The 15197-nt window shown below is 46.2% G+C and overlaps 1 protein-coding gene across 1 annotated transcript in view; it reads right to left on the reverse strand.

Moving 5' to 3' along the window:
- LOC143122910 (voltage-gated potassium channel KCNC4-like) overlaps positions 1-15197 on the reverse strand; it is a 157099-nt gene that overhangs the window by 87984 nt on the left and 53918 nt on the right. The gene's annotated exons all lie outside the window — the stretch shown is intronic.

Genomic DNA, 15197 nt, shown 5'->3' on the forward strand with positions numbered 1-15197 from the left:
GGAATTAATAAAGTCCTGGAGGCTATTTAGTTTTATGACCTGTTTTAAAAAATGGATATAAGTTCATTATGTCATCTGTTCTTTAACATGAAACCAGTAACTTAGTTATAGCCTATAAAACTGATTCAAAAAGTAGACTAGAACATTATCCTTCACATAATCTACTGTATTTGCTGTAAAGGAGTTAAATGACTCAAAATGTCCTACTTTGTATATAACCCAAAGCCCTAGCCCTCATGGCTATTTGAACAAACCCCCTTGAACAAACTTGCTTTCTTCCGATGCTTCAGTAAGCCATCACTCTGTTATATTCTCTGTTATATACTGTTATAAGCTTCATACAACGTAATTCAAATATGTTTATGGATGGTGTAATTAGTGTTCTGATGTGGGTTCACCTTTATTCTTTCGGTACTAACCAGATTTATTATTGAAATATAATTGGTAGGTCTAGTTGTTACATCCTACTCATTCAAAGGGTGGCATTTAGATGTAATGTATGACCAGAGATTGGATTGGATTTATGACCAGCTGGTTTTATTTCAGAAACAGCACCACTCCCTAAATAGTCTAAAAACTACAATTTTGTGAGACTGAATAATAGCCAACTCAGCCAGGGGATTTACGATACAAATGGATAGTTCTCCGAAACTCTTGCAATGCATTGGTCGCAAAAAGGGGAAAGCATTGTGCATGATTGTTTTATTGGACCCAGGGCCCCCCCCCCCCCCCCCCCCCCCAATATTCAAATATGACCAAAATGTCCCCCCCAATATACGGACATAGGCTGTAGGCTTGGTTTATATTGGGATGTCTAACATGATGTTAACACATATCTAATGTGTTGATTATGGAAGCAGTCTCTTGCTTTCAGATTTTTTTCCAGGTAGGCTAGTGTACAAGTGATGGGATAGACAAAAAATGCTTTTAGAAAGAAGTAGGATTTTGTAGTAGGACTATTTTGAAAATACAAAAATACTTTTATTTTGATACATTTTTGGCTGCTGTATTTTGTAGCTTATTTTGATACATTTAAGGTGGGTATTTGGTATTTTATTTGGAAATACATTTTGATGTATTTGTGCCCACCCCTGGATGTTGAACACTTAGCCTACTCAAAATGAAACACGACACGGACTGACACTTGTGTCAACTATGCTACTGTTGTTTCTGTGGGCAAAGTTGATTCTGTGGGCACGATAAAGAGATATTCTGAACACTCGGACACCGTTGCAGCAAGTGCCACCGATACATTTACCACTACTCCTGCAACGCCCAGATGAGCATAAATCTCAACCAGAATGTTATTTGACACTGCTGCATAAGAACTTCAGTATCAGGTCTCAGGATAGATTTGGGAAGATAATGGAAAAGGTTTTTCACGTTTCTGACCGCAGGATGACCCAAGCTGTCAGAGGAGGCTCACTGAGGCACTGTGAATGCATGAGGTGTTGATAAATAAATTAGGCCTACAGAAACCGTAAATAAAGAAACCGTAAATAATGTTGCATTTCCTATGAGTCCAAGCCAGTGGTCTATGCCTGGCTGTAAGAGAGGGCCAGAGACTTGGGGTAGGCCTATAGCCTAAATGGCTTGCTGTGAACAATTACAGCAGTCTAGTTGAATCCCGACAAACACGGGACGTCCCCCGGACCTTATGCGGACATTCACGACGTCCCCGATTGGTCCCGAACGTCATTTTCTCTAGTGCAGCGGTCCCCAACCACCGGGCCGCAGGACATTCCTAACCGGGCCGTAGCCTACGACATGAGTTGCATGCAAACTAAACTAAATTTAATTCGCAATAATGTCACGTTTTTACATGGCATAGGCCTATATGCAGTTGTTTGATTGCACGCATGTTTGCATTTTGCAAGGTCTATTTTCTTACGTCTGTCTGTCCCGCCTTCAACACTTTTACATATTGCCTTCAGCGCTGCGCAGCCTCAGGTCAGCTCACTTCACTTGATCAGTTCTTGGCGAATGGTAGTGTCACACGAAGTTAACTAAACTGCTAGAATGAGCAATAACAAAAAACAAGCATCTTTAGCAGGTCACTGGTGTACTGGCCAGAGTGTTTGAGTTGCGAGAGCCGCTGCAGAGATTTCTTACAGAAAAAAAGTCACCGTTAGCTGCACATTTTAGTGATGAGGACTGGGTGTCAAAACTCGCTTACCTGTGTGACATATTCGGGTTGCTTAATGACCTGAACCTGTCACTCCAGGGGAGAATGACGACTGTCTTTAAACTGGCAGATAAAGTCGCTGCATTTAAAGCCAAGCTTGATTTGTGGGGACGACGAGTGGACCGTGTATTTGATATGTTCCAAACAGTAGTGGGTTTTGGGAGAGACTGAGGCAGGGCCCTTTCTCTCGCAGCTGGTGCGCGATCACCTTGTTGCGCTTTCAAATGAGTTTGAGCGTTACTTCCCATCCTCCAAAGATCCACGGCAAACCAATGAGTGGGTCCGCAACCCATTTGTCAATATCCCGAATAGTCCTAACTTGTCAGCGCAGGAGGAAGAGCAGTTGATCGAAATTGCTTAAGAGTGTGTATAAGGAAACCTCTCTGGCGGGTTTTTGGATCAAAACCAAAGCAGAATATCCCGAGATAGCCGTAAAAGCGCTGAAAACGTTTCCCACCACGTATCTACCGGTATGTGAGGCCGGGTTTTCGGCAATGACTGCAACTAAGACCAAATTGCGCAATCGACTGGACATTTCAAACACACTGAGGGTGTCACTGTCTTCCATCACCCCCAGATGGAAGCTTCTTGTTGCAGGGAAACAAGCAGGGCTCCCACTGATTATATTCGTAATGCACGTTTAGTTCCCATGTTTTGTTCCCATATTTTGTTAAGCATGTTCACACTTATAGATGTAGCTTCAAGTTGTTCAATATTCATAGTTCATATTGTTCAATTTTCACTTCTTCAAGTTCACGTTTTTCACAAGAGATCGTTACCTTCACTGTTCATACATAACTGGAGCTAGTTCTTTTCAAGTAATGCATGCACAACACATATGGAACATGGAACCCCTGAACCCCCAACCCAACCCCCCCCCCGCCGATCCGTGAATAAAAAAATAGGAATCAAACCGGTCCATGGTACATAAAAGGTTGGGGACCCCTGCTCTAGCGGACGTTCCGGTGACGTTATTGACGTCCGGAGCAAGTTATCCTTTGGTTATTGTGCGACGTCCGGTGCAGGACTTTCTGGGGACGTCACCGTCAGGTCCCTCAGATGACATTTGCATTTGGTAATTTCAAAGACGTCCTAAGGACCCGACAATAACGTTATACCGAGGACATCAAGGGGACGTTTGTTTATTAAGTACACACATGCAGGGGCGGAGCCAGACATTGTAAACATTCGGGGCTTAGCCCATTTAATATTTTTTTTTAAATAACCCCTTAAATAATGACTTCTAGTGAATTTTGTGTAAACTAATGGACACATTGAGACTTAAAAAATGTGAAACTAACATTCACAGGGTTGCCAACTTTGGGTGTTTGGCTGGAGTGAGATTTTGTGAAGTCATAGTGCGTGTGCGTTAAATTTTTCCCTAAACCTAATTTTAAAAAATGTCTGTCCCCTGACTTTTTTGCTATGTACAGTATAATCCCTGATTTAAGTTTCTTCAAAATGTACAATTAAATTATTGATTGCACTTGAAAACAAGACCAGTGTTTTAACCCTGTGGCATGGAAGGATTATGAGCCACTGGGCCCCTGGGCACAGACATGAAAAGGGCCCCCCTGCCCACCTGAAAAAGGTAGTAGCTCAGTAGAAAAAATTGAAAAATAACCCCTTAAATGATGACTTCTGGCGAGTTTTGTGGAAAGAAATGGACAGATTGAGACTTATGAATGTGTGTATGAGTGTACGTATGTATCAGGGATAGAAATAGCCTAAAATATTTTTTTCCACCTAACATTGCGGCTGGTGGATTCCAAAATCTACCAGCCACTAGAGATACAGTATGAACATTTGATGAAAAATCGTGACCAAAATGATCACGGTTATTGGTATTGCAATATGATTAAAATGTGCTGACTTTTCTTCTAAACCTACCATCAATGTTGGACAGAACTCATAATTGGCCTGCCCTTCATGCCCAGTAGCAACAAATCTAAAGGTCAACAGAACAGCTATAGTGTCATAAAAGTGGTGTGGCTCCTTTAAAACCCAATCCACTGGTGTGAGTTCTGGAGCCATCCAACTTTATCTAACTCTATACTATCCTACATCATCTGATTTTAATATTTTGTCTAGGCTACAGTATATTTAACATTTAACATTTATTTTCTATTTGGCCTGTTATGAAATTATGCATTGACCAATTAAGCACACTTTTTTAAGACACTTAAATACATGCATGCTTAGCATTTTGTGAAAACAAATCATTATAGCTACATCGACAAACTCTTAGCCATGAGCTATATATCCTCTGGTTTTAATATTTACACATATGTAGGTATTTAAGCACAGCTCAGTTTTAAGACACTTAAAGCCCAAAATTGGAGACCATATAGAAATTTGCTACCATTTCAAAACCGGATACTCTGGAACGGCTTATTGTACAGGGGATTGCATTACACCTTTGTGTTCGGTAAGGTCTGCTGTTTATTCTGGTTTACGGTTTGTCATGTGTGGAACGAAAAGTTTGTGAGATATTCCTCCTATAGGAATTGAAATGAGCGCAGAGCTATAGTAGCCTAATATGATTATTTCTTGAAAGTTAATTTATTTTTCTCGCGAACCGTTTTTAGCAGCAAATGGCTATAGCACCTTATAAAAGATGAGAAAAAGTTATTTCATGTGATGTCTGTGAGGCTACTTCGCGAGTAGCCTACTTCCTAGAGAAGAATGGGCGGCCACACTTTATGTCGGTCTGCCTCATGTCTAAATAGCAGCGTGTTCCGTGAAGGTGTCGCGGACCGGATTAAAATAGCCTAGTCAGCGAATCAACAATCAGAGAAAACTGCGCTGAGAACGTTGTAGGCGGATATTAGACCTACCTGCTGTTGGTCTAGACATATGTATGCCTTAAACTCGTATCCTGTCATTTAGAAACAATGCTGTGGGCTAGTCTAGTCATCAACAAAAAATGAACGGATTGCAAAAAAAAAAGAATGGATTTGGCGTGACATTTCTTGAGTGTGCGTGAGAGCGTGAGATTGGAGCTGAAAGCGTGAGTGTCACGCCAGATGCGTGAGAGTTGGCAACCCTGCAGTAGCTAGAATGCATAAAAAAAACATCGGGAAAAACAGTGTTCGGTCCACCAAGTCAGCTATCGGCGCTGCGCAGCACCAGTTGTGATATTTATCTTACGGAGTGTAATCGTAGGTAATGTCATGTATGAAAACTAGTATTGTTAGGCAATACTATAAGTGCAAGTCCAGGGCAGCTGAGGTGGGGGCGATGACATCATCGATACGCAAGCAGGATGTGCGGTTTCGCTGTCTAAACGAATTCAAACGGGCTACGGTTTCAGATTTCTCCACTCTGGGACCAGGTTTCAGAAAAGTGCGGTTTCGGGCAGTGCGTTTACAGGATTCGTTTGGACGCTCGGCCAAGACGAAGCAAAACCTCTGCGTTTAACCTAAAAAGCGTCTCCGTGTGGACAGGCCCTTAATTAACGTCATGCAGAAAAAAGGTGCGAAGGAGCTTGCTCTTCTCCGCAACCCTGTCTATCACGTCATCAGCATCCAAGTTCATTATAGGACCTCTTTCTCTGTCGCCATCAGCATAAAGGCCTCCAAATTATCCTGTGACAATCGTGTCCTTAGGCGATTCTTGATGAATTTAAGAGTGGAAAAACTCCGTTTGCATGCCACTTGAGTACATGACAGTGTTAGTAGGAATTCATTTGCTAACCATATATAGTTGTAGGCACAGGTAAAGAGGTTTAACTGCTGGAGAAGGAAATAGCTACAGATTGCACAGTTCTTGCAGGTAGCACATGTCTTGCTCACCAGTCACCAGGTTTATTTCTGTATCTTCCTATATCTCTGCGGCATCATCAAAGTCCGACGCTTTGACGTCTAGGCTTATATACTCGTTTAGAGGAGACTTTTTCAGGCTGTCCCAGTGCGTGGCGAGATGTGTCAATTCCGACTGTAGATTTTCAACCCTAGCACCTTCACTGAATTTAAGCAGACATTCTCTTATGTTTCGAAGTGCATTTGGGGGCAGTTTATTAGCTTTTATAAGGGGAAAATTCCGAGGATCAAGGCATGCTAGATCGGCAATTCCCCGTGCTGAAGCCTAACTTTTGTAAACCAATAATAAAATAAAAGGTACAGGCAGCATATTTATTGTATTCCAATTTCAAACAATGCACTTTTAAATCATTTGATTGAATAAGGTTACAAAATAATGTAGACTGATTTAAATATTGAGGGTCACCATGACTGTAGTGTAGAGACTCATGTCTGGTATAAATACTGATCAGGTTCCTACTAAGAAAGAGGAAAAGGGAGTTACAGATATATGGTTTATTCGAAGCCATGTAACACTATTGATGCTTGATAGTGGGCCGAGAGATATTGTAAAACCCAAGGGCGTCAGTTTGTTTTTAATAGTGGTGGGGACAATAACCATAAGCTTGAGTGTGGTTTGAAAAGTGCAGGGTACCCTTATGTAAGCTATTCATCCATTCAACGCTGCATTACAATATGCTCAACAGTAGTGTTGCGCCGGTTAAGGTTTTTTAACATCTGCACCCACCCGACCCGTCAGGAGAGTCAATCTTCACCCACTCGACCCTCAATATGCACTGATTAACTACCCGAACCTGACCTGACCCGACAAAAAAAAAAAACAATGAGAAGTCTTTTTGCCGCAACGTGTGTCTGAAAACGATGTGAAACCGACTGCACTTTGGTTGCATTTGCTTTGCTGTTGCTTAGAATATTAGATTCTTGCGATATATGTCTTCAGACAATAAAAAGTAATTTGGAAGGGAAATTGAAGCTAAGAGTTGCCCCCTGCGTTGGCCGTGATTCCCCTTTGAAAATCAGAGTTTCACAGGCTACTGTGGCCTTGGTCAGTGGCGCCGCCAGCTGTAATCCTGTAGCCTATGTGCGTACAATTCATTCATGAAATCATTCAATACAACAATAAAAATAGCTTGTGTACTGTCTTAATTATGTTTCACGCACAAATGATAACCTAGGGCAAAGAGAATGCACATCTCAACATAAGGATACATTAGAAGATGATGATTGGTGTAAACTTTGTCACACGACGTGATAAGCAGTTCGGTCGCATAAAAACGCAACGTTCCATTCAGTCATAAATCATTCAAAAGTAGCCTAGGCCTAGTGCTCGTCATGAAAAGAAAACAGCAGCTTAATATTTTTCAGGTGTTTAACAGTAGGCCTAGGCGCACTGTATCAGTTATGCCATAGGCAGTGAGATTATTGGCATTGCATCCTGTCACTCTGTTTGGAACATCGCAGTTCGGGTTGATAAGATTCAGTTAATGCGAGTATGGGTCGTCTCAAAGTTTGGGACAACTTTGGGACAACTAACTACTTGTTAGGTTACCAATAGCTGTCTTTTCTCTAGGACTAGGCATATCGGAAATCGTGACATAAGCTCGTTGGTTTCTTTTTTCTTTTCTTTCTTGTTCGCGTGTTGGGTAGTAATGCGATAATGCATTTAAATCAATGTACATCAGAGCCGATATGGCCAGCCCTGATCTGCTGCTCTGTAAAGGTATTTCTGTCCCACCCAAATTTGCTGAACTACTTGCGAAATAGCCTATTCATCACAGACATCACACGAAAGAGCCTTTTCTCAGCTTTTAAACGATGTTGGTGGTTAGTTGTTGTGGTAAACGGTACGAGAAAAGTAGCTTTAATTTAATCATATTTTCTGCGCCCGTCTCCCTACCCATTCATCTTGGCTTCGCGAACTTTCCGAACCCAAGACCTTACCGAACACAAAGGTGTAATTAAAGTTTAAAGTTTTAATTAAAGTTTAAAGCACTCCCCTGTACAGTTAGCCATTCCAGAGTAATCCGGTTTTACATTTGCAGCAATGTCTATATGCATGTCTCCAACTTTGGGGTTCACAATGTGTTTAAATTGTTCAATAGGCCTACATGATTTTATAACAGGCCAAATACAAAATAAATTTTACAAATATCGCCTAGATAGCCTATCTGTAAACATTACAATATACATATATAGGCCAGACCGACCCTCGAGTTCATGCTTTGTTTTATCGCTGGATTTTAGGATAGCCTACTAGCCTATGGCAACCGATTGCATTCCGAGCTACAGTCAACTCTAGCAGGCATTACATGACTGGAGGGTCGGGTGGGTGCGGATGTTAAAAAACCTTAACCACGCAACACTCGATCCACACATATCCAGGCAGGTGTGCATGCTGTGAGGATGTCGTTGTGCGCGCCTATCGCATGGTTTAGACTCGATGATTTCATATGTGGGGATTTTTTCGGTCGCAATTGGTTTGCACTTTTTTAGAAGTGGTGGGGACAAAATTCAAATTATAAATAGTGGTGGGGACATATCCCACCCGTCCCCACCGTAATCTACGCTTATGGTAAAACCGTCTTTACGATAAATGGGCCGCGCAAACCCGACAAGCATGCCGCTCCGTGATTGGCCGGCTGGGCATGTTGGACCCATGATATCAAAGTTACCACAAAGTCTACGCCAGTTATGATGCTAGGGTTGAAAATATTTCCCAATTGTGAGTACCCAGACTATCAAATGAAGTTGTGAGTCTGGTGAAACCAGGCAAGGATGCTGATACCAATATTTGCTAATTTAATGACACGTTGCAGGGCGCAATAAAGCAACAATCAGTTGTGAAATTAGAAATTGTGTAGCGTTTTTTGTAACATCAAAGGAACATGATGTTACAAAACGCAAAAAAAGGCTATAACTTATACATGTGTTTTGGACATGGTCTGACTTGAAAGGACACTTTAAATACAGCAATGAAGGGAAAATAATCTATTTAAATTCTACACATTCTGTGTTTATTTCTAGGTCATTGCTTTGGATTGTTAAAAAAAACTCCAAATACGACTTTTAATCCAAATGCAAAATATTTGTAACTGTCATTTACTTCAAGGGAAGCAGGAGGCAAGATGAAGATGGTTCCTTTCCTGGTCTTCCTTCCTTTGATAGGTAAGTCGAGGAGCAAAGAAGCCTTTACATTTCACAGCAGAACAATATTCTGGCCTGCATTATCTTTGCAAGTGCATTACAAGATTTGCTACTAGGCAGAGTTATTATTTATTGATCCAACTCTTTTCCTTTCTATGCAGTAGGTTTGGTCTTAAAGTGGTAGCTACCTGAGGCATGCAAACCCTAATTAATATCACCCAGAACCTTACAAGGATGACCAAAAGCAAAAACTCCACTGTTGGTAGTGTCTTTAGTATAAAGTATAAAAAATAAGTTTTAAGATTTTCCACCTCCCCTCGAATTGATTTTTACCTTTCTCCAGATCATTCAGCCGAGTCTGGCAATACCACTTTTAGCTCCATCATTGAATCAGATTAGACCAATAGCATCTCGCCCACTAGCATCGCACTTAAAAGTGACTAAGATTTCCGGTAATTTTCCTATTTAAAACGTGTCTCTTCTCAAGTTAGAAAGTGTAATAAGACTAATGGAAAATGAAACAGGGCGATTTTCTAGGCTGATCTGACATGGAACTATACTCTCATTCCGGCGTATAATCAAGGAATGTTGCAAACGTACCATGGGCGCAGCAGCACAATGATATCATGCAGCACCTGCTGGGTGCACGGGGGCAGCCATGGCCTACTGGTTAGTGCTTCTTACTTGTAACCAGAGGGTTGCCGGTTCGAACCCCGACCAGTAACAACTGAAGTGCCCTTGAGTAAGGCACCTAACCGCTCACTGCTCCGCTGTAGGCATCTCAATGTATCGCGATTAGGTGTCTTTCACTTCACTGTGAGTTCACTGTGTGCTTTACTAATTCACAGATTGGGATAAATGCAAAGACCAAATTTCCCTCACAGGATCAAAAGAGTATATGTACTATACTATATACTTATACTAGTAGTCTCCATAGGCTATAACTTCCAGCAACAAGTTTGAGCTGCAGCAGACAAATTGGTTAGTGACTGAATTATTACGCCTGAATGAGAGTATAGTCATGTCATGTCATGTCACTCTTATGTCGATACTGTCAAGTAAAGTGTAACCTAACATTTTTATTGTTCAATTCATTGTAAATTATGTATTACTTTCTTCACCCTTACTTCTACAGTGACTGCTGCTGTTACAACCACTGGCCCTACAGCTGCCCCTGCCGCCTCTACAGCTGCCCCTGTGGCTACTACAGCTGCCCCCTCCGCCTCTACAGCTGCCCCTGTGGCTACTACAGCTGCCCCTGCCGCCTCTACAGCTGACCCTGTGGTCTCTACAGCTGCCCCTGCTGCCTCTACAGCTGACCCTGCTGCCTCTACAGCTGCTCCTGTGGCTACTACAGCTGCCCCCGCCGCCTCTACAGCTGCCCCTGTGGCTACTACAGCTGCCCCTGCGGCCTCTACAGCTGCTCCTGTGGCTACGACCGCTGCCCCTGTGGCTACTACAGCTGACCCTGTGGCCTCTACAGCTGACCCTGCCGCCTCTACAGCTGCCGCTATGGCTACTACAGCTGCCCCTGCGGCTACTACAGCTGCCCCTGCTGCCTCTACAGTTGCCCCTGTGGCCTCTACAGCTGCCCCTGTGGCTACGACAGCTGCCCCTGTGGCTACTACAGCTGCCCCTGCGGCTATGACAGCTGCCCCTGCTGCCTCTACAGCTGCCCCTGTGGCTACTACAGCTGCCCCTGTGGCTACGACAGCTGCCCCTGCTGCCTCTACAGCTGCCCCTGCGGCCTCTACAGCTGCCCCTGTGGCTACTACAGCTGCCCCTGCTGCCTCTACAGCTGACCCTGCGGCTACGACAGCTGCCCCTGCTGCCTCTACAGCTGCCCCTGCTGCCTCTACAGCTGCCCCTGTGGCTACTACAGCTGCCCCTGCTGCCTCTACAGCTGCCCCTGTGGCTACGACAGCTGCCCCTGAGGCTACGACAGCTGCCCCTGCTGCCTCTACAGCTGCCCCTGCTGCCTCTACAGCTGCCCCTGTGGCTACTACAGCTGCCCCTGTGGCTACTACAACTGCCCCTGCGGCTATGACAGCTGCCCCTGCTGCCTCTACAGCTGCCCCTGTGGCTACTACAGCTGCCCCTGTGGCTACGACAGCTGCCCCTGCTGCCTCTACAGCTGCCCCTGCGGCCTCTACAGCTGCCTCTGCAGCCTCTACAGCTGCCCCTGTGGCTACTACAGCTGCCCCTGCTGCCTCTACAGCTGACCCTGCGGCTACGACAGCTGCCCCTGCTGCCTCTACAGCTGCCCCTGCTGCCTCTACAGCTGCCCCTGTGGCTACTACAGCTGCCCCTGCTGCCTCTACAGCTGCCCCTGTGGCTACGACAGCTGCCCCTGAGGCTACGACAGCTGCCCCTGCTGCCTCTACAGCTGCCCCTGCTGCCTCTACAGCTGCCCCTGTGGCTACTACAGCTGCCCCTGTGGCTACTACAGCTGCCCTTGCAGCCTCTACAGCTGCCCCTGCTGCCTCTACAGCTGCCCCTGTGGCTACTACAGCTGCCCCTGCTGCCTCTACAGTTGCCCCTGTGGCTTCTACAGCTGCCCCTGTGGCTACGACAGCTGCCCCTGCGGCTACGACAGCTGCCCCTGCTGCCTCTACAGCTGCCCCTGTGGCTACGACAGCTGCCCCTGCAGCCTCTACAGCTGCCCCTGTGGCTACTACAGCTGCCCCTGTGGCTACTACAGCTGCCCCTGCGGCTACGACAGCTGCCCCTGCTGCCTCTACAGCTGCCCCTGTGGCTACTATAGCTGCCCCTGTGGCTACGACAGCTGCCCCTGCTGCCTCTACAGCTGCCCCCGCCGCCTCTACAGCTGCCCCTGTGGCTACTACAGCTGCCCCTGTGGCTACGACTGCTGCCCCTGCAGCCTCTACAGCTGCCCCTGCCACCTCTACAGCTGCCCCTGCTGGAGAAGAAGGCCCCATGAGTCTGTCTTTTAGTCTCAATCAAACGTTCACTTCTGATCTTCTCAATTCATCTTCAGATGCATACAAAACACTTGAGTCAGAAGTGGTGACTAAAGTAAGATCCCCATCTGTTACAATAGCCAAGATTTGTGTTTTGACCATTTAAGTACTTATATAACCAAAATGTATGCTTTTACTGATATCTCAATATGTCCTCCCATATGTAATTACAGTTGGATGCGATTTACCAAGCACAATACCCAAGCACATTCAAAAGTACCAGGATCAAGAGTTTTGCGTGAGTATGAGTGGGCTACACTGCAGATAAGTTGGGTATGAGTTCATGTCCTTTACTCTGCTGTCTGTGTTACCTCAGGAGCGGCTCAGTTGTTGTTTCCTCAGAGCTTGTGTTTGACAGCACAAGTTCAGTTCCATCTACCAGTAGTGTGGCATCTACTTTGGGCAACTCAACTACCCTGGACATAGTGGCAGGCAGCATCAGTGCAAGTAAGTTTTGACACATTATAAAATTTGAAGTTAACAAATTCACCTAAACTGATATTTTTATTGATATTCATCACCTGGAGAGAACAAATACTATTTTCTGATTGGCTGGCGGGGTGGCTATTAATTCAGAAAAACGAGACACCTATGATGTAGATCTGGTAAAAAAAGTTTAATCACCGTTCCATATCAATGCTTATGAATGGTAACTATAACAACCATAGTAGGACGACGGTTGAGCCTGGAAGCAGGCTTCGCAACAGTGGAATCAACTGTAAACAAGCTAACTGTCCATGCTATTGCTGTTATAGGGCCAAAGAAAATTATACAACAAGTCGGCTTCTTTTTAAACAGAACTGCGTGTTTCCTTTACGTGCTATAAGGGCATGATTATTGCCTATAGTGGCAACCGGGTGATAAGCGGGATAACGGCCTTCGAGGTGTCCTGTTAGACGGAATTAATGGACTTGGGCGGAGGCAACTCCGCTGCGCGTCGGGGAGTTCTTTGCATCTCGCCCTCGTCCATCAATTCCGTATAACAGGACACCTCGGCGGCCTTTATCCCTTACTTAACTGATATTTTTCACTTATATTATTCACTGATATTTAAATTAACTACATTTATTATACCGCTCTTCATAATGCTGTAGAAAACTCCATTCACTTGAATGGGCCTTCCCAATGTTCGGAGGTCTGATCATTTTGCAAACAGACCGTTGCTATATAACAGACAGCTGTTATGGATTTTGTGCTTCTTATTCACATCTTTTATAATACTCTATAAGTAGTCAGGTAAATTCATTCAAAAGTAAAAGCAGATGGTTGATCAGCTGTGTTCTAAAGAATGTTTGATTCAAGTTTGACGTGTGTTGCGAACAATTTGTTTCTCAGCAAAAGCCACAACAAAACGGTAACAAATAAATGTAAAGAGACACATCATGTGGAGTTTATTTTTTCGTTTTGACAAGAAGCCGTGGTCATTATTGTGAAAATTAGTCCCTTCAGGGTGAAGCAAGACCGGTTAACCCTGTTGGGACTTATTTTCCCGATAATGACCAGCGTTCTATACATTATCCCTTACAATTATTTTCTGTAAAAGTTCTACTTTTATTGTTGTTTGGTTTGCCTGCAAGTATTTCAACACTTCTTTCCCCCTAGCTACTTCTTTGACTGCAACAACTGCATCAATAGCGACTCCTGCTGTTACAACCGCTGCCCATACAGCTGCCCCTGCTGCCTCTACAGCTGCCCCTGCGGCCTCTACAGCTGCCCCTGCCGCCTCTACAGCTGCCCCTGCTGCCTCTACAGCTGCCCCTGCGGCCTCTACAGCTGCCCCTGCGGCTACTACAGCTGACCCTGTGGCTACTACAGCTGCCCCTGTGGCCTCTACAACTGCCCCTGTGGCTACGACAGCTGCCCCTGCTGCCTCTACAGCTGCCCCTGTGGCTACTACAGCTGCCCCTGTGGCTACGACAGCTGCCCCTGCCGCCTCTACAGCTGCCCCTGTGGCTACGACAGCTGCCCCTGCTGCCTCTACAGTTGCCCCTGTGGCCTCTACAGCTGCCCCTGTGGCTACGACAGCTGCCCCTGCTGCCTCTACAGCTGCCCCTGTGGCTACTACAGCTGCCCCTGTGGCTATGACAGCTGCCCCTGCTGCCTCTACAGTTGCCCCTGTGGCCTCTACAGCTGCCCCTGTGGCTACGACAGCTGCCCCTGTGGCTACTACAGCTGGCTCTGAGGCTATGACAGCTGCCCCTGCTGCCTCTACAGCTGCTCCTGTGGCTACTACAGCTGCCCCTGCTGCCTCTACAACTGCCCCTGCAGCCTCTACAGCTGCCCCTGCGGCCTCTACAACTGCCCCTGCGGCTACTACAGCTGACCCTGTGGCTACTACAGCTGCCCCTGTGGCCTCTACAGCTGCCCCTGTGGCTACTACAGCTGCCCCTGCAGCCTCTACAGCTGCCCCTGCTGCCTCTACAGCTGCCCCTGCTGCCTCTACAGTTGCCCCTGTGGCCTCTACAGCTGCCCCTGTGGCTACGACAGCTGCCCCTGCTGCCTCTACAGCTGCCCCTGTGGCTACTACAGCTGCCCCTGTGGCTACGACAGCTGACCCTGCGGCTACTACAGCTGCCCCTGCTGCCTCTACAGCTGCCCCTGTGGCCTCTACAGCTGCCCCTGTGGCTACTACAGCTGCCCTTGCAGCCTATACAGCTGCCCCTGCCGCCTCTACAGCTGCCCCTGTGGCTACTACAGCTGCCCCTGCTGCCTCTACAGTTGCCCCTGTGGCCTCTACAGCTGCCCCTGTGGCTACGACAGCTGCCCCTGCGGCTACGACAGCTGCCCCTGCTGCCTCTACAGCTGCCCCTGTGGCTATGACAGCTGCCCCTGTAGCCTCTACAGCTGCCCCTGCCGCCTCTACAGCTGCCCCTGTGGCTACTACAGCTGCCCCTGCGGCTACGACAGCTGCCCCTGCTGCCTCTACAGCTGCCCCTGTGGCTACGACAGCTGCCCCTGCAGCCTCTACAGCTGCCCCTGCCGCCTCTACAGCTGCCCCTGTGGCCTTTACAGCTGCCCCTGTGGCTACTAAAGCTGCCCCTGTGGCTACTACAGCTGCCCCTGTGG

This window comes from Alosa pseudoharengus, unplaced genomic scaffold (genome assembly GCF_046254945.1).
Source record: "Alosa pseudoharengus isolate Yale_2024_CS ecotype anadromous, Long Island Sound unplaced genomic scaffold, YU_APseudo_1.1 YU_APseudo_1.1_scf_14, whole genome shotgun sequence".
NCBI lineage: Eukaryota > Metazoa > Chordata > Actinopteri > Clupeiformes > Clupeidae > Alosa > Alosa pseudoharengus.